The sequence below is a fragment of the Leucoraja erinacea genome, chromosome 1, assembly GCF_028641065.1.
Source record: "Leucoraja erinacea ecotype New England chromosome 1, Leri_hhj_1, whole genome shotgun sequence".
In the NCBI taxonomy this organism is placed as follows: domain Eukaryota; kingdom Metazoa; phylum Chordata; class Chondrichthyes; order Rajiformes; family Rajidae; genus Leucoraja; species Leucoraja erinaceus.
This window is the reverse complement of record NC_073377.1, coordinates 123,031,620-123,039,622: the sequence shown is the minus strand read 5'-3', so window position 1 is coordinate 123,039,622 and position 8,003 is coordinate 123,031,620.

Sequence of the window (8,003 nt, the reverse complement as noted above, 5' to 3'; positions counted from 1 at the left end):
CAGACACTTTTCGTAATTCGGAATTTGTCGGCCTTCGGAATGGAAATTCTTTAGCGTAGATTTTAATGGCTGGCTCAGTGGTAGAGTGCTCGGCTCATATCCGCAAGGTCGCGAGTTTGCGCCTTGATCCCGGCAGTTCCTCGGTCGCGAGTTTGAGTCTTCAATGTAGTTTTTTCTTGCAGAATAAATATCTGTATGAAATGCAGTGTGTTGAATGAATTCCTGAATTTGTAAATGTGACCGCAGCATTGAATCACCTCTCGCACTAATGTCACCCTAGCGGGGCTACATGCCCTAAGGCGACATTTTCACACTCTTATATCCGTGTGCAGCATAGGCGATGTGCGTTTGGCGCCAAACGTGAGCTTTGGTGTGCAAACGACATCCTGGAAAAAATGTCCTGTTTCTTCCAGGTAGGCGATATACCCTCCCGGGCAATATACCCTCCACTTCTCTTTTATGAAGGGGATTTAGTTCCCCTTTCTTCCAGGACCGACCGGAGGTTCCGCTGTCACCTCTGCGGGCCACCCTCGGTGAACGCTCACTCAACTTTGTCTTGGGATTCCTACTCTCCCACGCAATGTACCCTCACCTTCTCTTTTATGAATGGGGATTTAGTTCCCCTTTCTTCGAGGACCGACCGGAGGTTCCGCTGTCACCTCTGCGGGCCGCCCTCGGTGAACGTTTTCAAGGACCTTTCTTCAAGGACTGAAAAAATGTCCGCTATTCGGAGGTTTTCGTTATTTGGATCTTCGGATAAAAGGTTGTGCACCTGTACTTGGGATTGCTTGTTGTTTTAATGGGTACTGTTGTATTGAGGCCAGTGTTACCCCTTTCTGGAGAGCTACCTGGATGGGATCAATATGAACACATCCTACCTGAGTAGCGTCTTCTGCCCACACTTGCGGGTCCACATACTCGCATACCTCACTCCCCAGATGCTGGCGTAGCTGGGCAACAACTGTCCTCGGGGTCGGATAAAACTGAACAGTACATTCGTTAGGCAAGTTCTGTTCCTGGTATATACTCGGATCAGCCAGATCAATTGTTTTTTTTTAAGCATTGTTCTCAAGTCCTGTGCATGTGCTTGAAAATTCACCTTCCTTGTTATGTGTGGGGCAACCTCTGAAGCTAATTTCCATAAGTCTAGGGGTATTTCAACGTACTCTGCAGTTCCCTGTGTTCCTGTTACAGATGCTGAAATATTCACATCCCATTTTGTTCCTTCTTGGGGTTTGTAAAAGGTTTCTAATTCTTTATTTTTTCCACATCTATCATAGGCCAATGTGATATGAAGGAGAGGCTCATCTTCCAAATCTAGGGACCACCATTGCGTTACTGACGAGTAGCACTGTCTTTCAGGAGCCCATGGAGTTACTGTTATTCCATTATCACTGCATTCGATTTTTAACTGGAATGCACACAGCAAATCTCTGGCCATCAAATTGCAATCCAATCCTGCTGTAATCACAAATCTGCCTTCCTCTGAAATACTACTTCGACTGCCATGGAGATTGGGTACTGGCAAACTTGTCCCTGGAATCCTGACAGGCTCTGAACTTCTTTTGATTCTGGGAGATTATAAATGGGCTGAATAGATGACATGGATGATGTCCCACTAAAAAGGAGCACTTCCTTCCCTCCGCTTGCAATGTCACAACAGGTTCATTATTGGCATTACATCCATTCACTAATAAGTTTGCCAGGTTTGCTAGACAGTTTGGTGAAAACGGATTACTTTGGGAGAAGTTCATTTATCTTCCCTGTCTTTGATTCCCTTGCCAGTCTTCCCTGCACTCCCGCTGATTGCCCCCTCCTTTCTGGAGTTTTCTTGTCGGGCATTCTCTGCACAAGTACAGCAGCAATCTGGTCCCACTAATCTATTCCCCCTCCAGTGTCTTGGGGAAATTAGTTCGAAGGGAGGTGGTTCATCAGAGTAACCTAGATATTCTGCTTCTTGTACCCTCGCCCATTCTGGCGCATTATACTGTGGCCTTGTTTGGGGACTACTCCATAAGTCTGCACTGGCTCTTGGCATTTCCTTTTTCCCAAATTAGTCAAGAACCTGACATGTTCTGTTGGAGTTATTATCTGCTGAATTACAGCCCACAAATCTCTCGAATCTGTGTGGTACACACGCACGGTGGTCTGGAGATAGTCCACAAAAGAAGCAGGTGATTTTCCCTGTCGGGTATTTTACTCAGTACAGCCATCATTTCATTTGGTTTCCACGGGGAGTATACTTCAATAGTTCGAGGATTATTGGCACCAACTGCGTTAGTCGGATTAAAGGCTGGGTTATGCATTTCCCTAACTGGGAACTGGCGGCAATCCGTTGGAAATCCAAGCACAAATAAGCGAATGACTGATTCGTCGTTAGATTAGCGGAGAGGGGCAAAACCGATGTGAAAAGTCACACCGTGGTGCCAATTTCACCTTCTGACACAACTCAATTCCCTCGACCGCTAACTTATGTTGGCAATCCGTTGAGATGCCGGATGAGTCCCCAATGTTAATTCTGGATCTAAACTGGATCTAACCCTAGCCTGGTTCAGTCAAACACCAAATACGAGCACTGGAATTCCAACTATTTTAGAAACATAGAAACATAGAAAATAGGTGCAGGAGTAGGCCATTCAGCCCTTCGAGCCTGCACCGCCATTCGATATCATGGCTGATCATCCAACTCAGTATCCCATCCCTGCCTTCTCTCCATACCCCCTGATCCCATTAGCCACAAGGGCCACATCTAACTCCCTCTTAAATATAGCCAATGAACTGGCCTCAACTACCTTATGTGGCAGAGAATTCCACAGATTCACCACTCTCTGTGTAAAAAATGATTTTCTCATCTCGGTCCTAAAAGACTTCCCTCTTATCCTTAAACTGTGACCCCTAGTTCTGGACTTCCCCAACATCTTCCTGCATCTAGCCTGTCCAACCCCTTAAGAATTTTGTAAGTTTCTATAAGATCCCCCTTCAATCTTCTAAATTCTAGCGTGTACAAGCCGAGTCTATCCAGTCTTTCTTCATATGAAAGTCCTGCCATACCAGGAATCAGTCTGGTGAACCTTCTCTGTTCTCCCTCTATGGCAAGAATGTCTTTCCTCAGATCCGGAGACCAAAACTCTATGCAATAACTGTATGTCTCACCAAGACCCAGTACAACTGCAGTAGAACCTCCCTGCTCTTATGCTCAAATCCTTTTGCTATGAATGCTAACATGCCATTTGCTTTCTTCACTGCCTGCTGCACCTGCATTCCTACTTTCAATGACTGGTGTACCATGACACCCAGGTCTCGTTGCATCTCCCCTTTTCCTAATCGGCCACCATTTAGATAATAAACTACTTTCCTGTTTTTGCCACCAAAGTGGATAACCTCACATTTATCCACATTATACTGCATCTGCCATGCATTTGCCCACTCACCCAACCTATCCAAGTCACCTTGCAGCCTCCTAGCATCCTCCTCACAGCTAACACTGCCCCCCAGCTTTGTGTAATCCTCAAACTTGGAGATGTTGCATTCAATTCCCTCATCCAGATCATTAATATATATTGTAAATAGCTGGGGTCCCAGCACTGAGCCTTGTGGTACCCCACTAGTCACTGTCTGCCATTCTGAAAAGGACCCGTTTACTCCTACTCTTTGCTTCCTGTCTGCCAGCCAGTTCTCTATCCACATCAATACTGAACCCCCAATACCGTGTGCTTTATGTTTGCATACTAATCTCTTATGTGGGACCTTGTCGAAAGCCTTCCGAAAGTCCAGATATAACACATCCACTGCTTCTCCCTTATCCACTCTACTAGTTACATCCTCGAAAAATTCTATAAGATTCGTCAGGCATGATTTACCTTTCATAAATCCATGCTGACTTTGTCCAATGAATTCACCACTTTCCAAATGTGCTGCTATCCCATCTTTAATAACTGACTCCAGAATTTTCCCCACCACCGATGTTAGACTAACTGGTCTGTAATTCCCCGTTTTCTCTCTCCCTCCCTTTTTAAAAAGTGGGGTTACATTAGCTACCCTCCTGTCCTCAGGAACTACTCCAGAATCTAAAGAATTTTGAAAAATTAACACTAATGCATCCACTATTTCTGTGGCTGCTTCCTTAAATACTCTGGGATGCAATTTATCTGGCCCTGGGAATTTATCGGCCTTTAATCCATTCAATTTACCTAACACCACTTCCCGGCTAACCTGGATTTCACTCAGTTCCTCCATCTCATTTAACCCCCGGTCCCTTGTTATTTCCGGCAGATTATTTATGTCTTCCTTAGTGAAGACAGAACCAAAATAGTTACCAAAGTAGTTATTCAATTGGTTTTTATTGTATACAATTTTATTGTATACAGTAATAGTACAGACTAAAAACAATCGGCACAGCCAAATGTGCTCCCCACCCTTTTATACCCCTCCGAACTAAGGGCGTGACATTACTTGGGGGAGGCAACTCCTACAAGCCAATTACTGATACCAGCTGCAAAATACATAAAAGCACAACTATTTGGCCCAATCAGATAACAGTACATTACATAGTTTCAACACATAGTTCCACCTGCAGAATCCCAGACATATTGGCAACTTGCAGGCCATCTGAACAGAAACCTTCTGCAACCCCTTCCCAGGCTTCAGACCCTGGAGCCATCTATGTCACATGGTTCTGCAACTCCGTGCAAATGATGTCAAGCATGTTTGACAGATCTTTTCACAGACACCTTCCATTTTCCCAAGTACCCAAACCCCTGCATATTCACAGTCCCACCTGCCTGTGCTTGGCCCGTATCCCTCAAACCTGGCCTATCCATGTACCTGTCTATATGTTTCTTAAATGTTATGATAGTACCTGCCTCAAGTACCTCCTCCGGCAGCTCGTTCCATACACCCACCTCCCATTGTGTGAAAAAGATACTGCTCAGGTTCCTATTAAATCTTTCCCCCTTCACCTTAAACCTATGTCCTCTGGTTCTTGATTCTCCTACTCTGGGCAAGAGTCTTTGTGCACCTACCCGATTTATCCTCTCATGATATTGTACACCTCAATAAGATCACACCTCATTGTCCTGTGCTCCAAGGAATTAAGTTCTAGCCTGCTCATCCTCTCCCTGTAGCTCAGGCCATTGAGTTCTGGCAACATCCTCGTTAATCTTCTCTGCACCCTTTCCAACTTGACAACATCTTTCCTATAGCATGGTGCCCAAAACTGAACACAATACGATAAATGCGGCCTCACCAACATCTTATTGAAGTGCAACATGACCTCCCAACTTTTATACTCAATGCTCTGCCTGATGAAGGCCAATGTGCCAAAGGCCTTTTTTGACCACCCCATCTACCTGCTGTGCAACTTTTAACAAACTCTGTACATGTATTCCTAGAATCCTCTGTTCTCTAACACTCCCCAGAGCCCCACCGTTCACTATGTAGGCTCTGCCTATGTTAGTGCTCCCAAAATGCAACATCTCACATTTCTTTCTATTAAATTCCATCAACCATTCTTTAGCCCACCTGTCCAACCGATCAAGATCATGCTGCGATGTTTGACAACCATCTTCATATCTACAATACCACCCACTTTTGTGTCATCTGCATGAATCAAACAGTAAAATATACTGATCTGACATGGATACGATTATGGCAGGTCATTTTCTCATCGTGTCATCAGACTTCCATACTACATTTTGCAATCGTCAAAAACATTGTGATAAGAATTTGTCCCGTTTAATTGAGCTTAATGTGCTAAATAACAGCATGTGGCATTGAGTTTAGGTCCAACCTGCTGATTATTTCTTCATAAAAGAACCACTACATTCCTAAGTATTAATCTATTAACCCAGTGAACATTTTTTGAACTGCCTTCAATGCAAATTAAGCCCTCCTTAAATGAGATTAAATCTCCAAACATTTCTCCAGATGTGGTCTCACTAACAAGCCCGGTCATAGCAAGATTTCCTGAGTTTTACAGGCCATCCCATTTACAACAAGAAACATTGTTTAATTTTATCCTTCTTTGTCCATCAGTGTTTTCTTTTACTCCATATAATACAATTTTTATGCTACTTGCCTTCAATCTCCTAGCCAGATCAGCTAGAAAGTTGGGTGGAGCAGTGACATATTACTTTTAATCCAATTGCATGAGGTAATACTCTTTGGGAATCAAACTCCCGTAGAACATGTGTTATGAAGTTGTCATCCTGCCATATCGCTGTTATAAAAACAAACAAAAAGACTCTTGACAGAAATAGACAAAATTTGCTGTTTCTTTTGCGTCTTGCACATGACAGCCCATCTCCCCTGTGTCCCACCTGGACTCATACTTATTTCTCCCCTACCCCTCCTCCCACATTCCTTCCTGGTGCCTCACAATTTGCAACTCTTCAACCCTGTGTCTCATACCTTCTTGTTGTAATCTCTGGCCTTTGTTCCAACCATCTGCCTCTCTTTGTCCTATCTCTCCTCTCTTCCAGCTGTCTTTCATCCCCCCCCCCCCCCCCCCCCCCCCCCCCCGCCCCTCTACAATCAGTCTGAAGAAGGGTCCCGACCCAAAACGTCACCTATCCATATTCTCCAGAGATGTTGCCTGAGCCGCTGAGTTACACTAGCACTTTATGTTCTTTCATGTAAACCAATTTCAGGTCCAAGGACGAGAGGGCATAGTTTTAAGCTGAAAGGGACAAAGTTTAAAGGAGATGTGCAAGGCAATTTTTCTTTACCCAGTAGGTGGTGGGTGCCTGGAATGTGCTGTGCGCAGTGCTGGTGGATGTTTTTAGGCAGGCACGTGAATATGCAGGAGATGGAGGGATGTAGATCATGTGAAGGCAGATGTGACTAGTTTATATAATGTTCAGCACAGACATTGAAGGGAAAGGGTCTTTTCTTGGCCCTTCAGCCCACTAGAGTCCATGCCGACCATCAATCAGCCGTTCACACTAGTTCTATATTATCCCATTTTCACATCCACTGACTACATACTCAAGGCAATTTGCAGAGACAAATTAACCTACAAAGCCGCACACCTTTGGGATGTTGGTGGAAACCGGAGCATCTGGAGGAAACCCACACGGTCACAGTGAGAATGTGCAAACGCCACACAGATAGCACCCAAGATGGAACCCGGGTCTCCACCGCTGTGAGGCAGTAGCAGCACCAGCTGCTCCGCTGTGCTGGTTTATGTTAATATTTTAAGAAAAAATGTATAAATCACCAGCCACATTTACATTGAAACTGTATAAATATGTTTCAAAAGTCTCGAGCATTTTAATTCAATTTACATTTGCCGCAGAGGAAATCACTTTCCATATTGCTCAGGTTCTCAGCCAAAATTAAAGAGTCCAAAATGTTTATTATGACAAACAAAAATTAATTTCATCACAATAGTCGCCTTCCTCAAGGTTACTGGTCTACAATGAGCTACATTACTGCAATATAATTACCTCGTTGCTCTGTGTTTCATTGCAATTGTGCAACATTGTTGATGGCTGCAGCGTACTCGAAGTACCAAGTATTGTACTGTGACCTTAAAAATATTTCAGTGTTTTACTGCAAATTTGTGCTAAAATCAATACTAATCAAGTACTGTTCCAAACTATTACTGCACTGAAATAGTCTGCCCACTCAGCCAGTTGTAGGACTAAGTGCTTTGAGATGGTTATCACAAAACTGGCAGTATAACTAACTGGTAAGTGGGGAGGTAAATCTCTATAGATTCCTTGTTGTAAAATACTGTTAAAACTTCAAACAGTGCAGTAGCTAGTTTTAAGAATCATGAGGAGGCAAGAGACTTTTGGAAGGTGGGAAAGATTTTCAAGAAAAGGAATGATTGACAATATCAACGCACATTGGGCATAGTAGTTGGGCCAAAGTTTAAGAAGCTTTTAGAGAGGCGCATGGATGGATATGCAGGGAATTGAGAAATACGGATCATGTGCTGCCAGCTGAAATTAATTTGTTCAGCACAGACATTGTGGGCTGAAGGGCCTGCTCCTATGTTG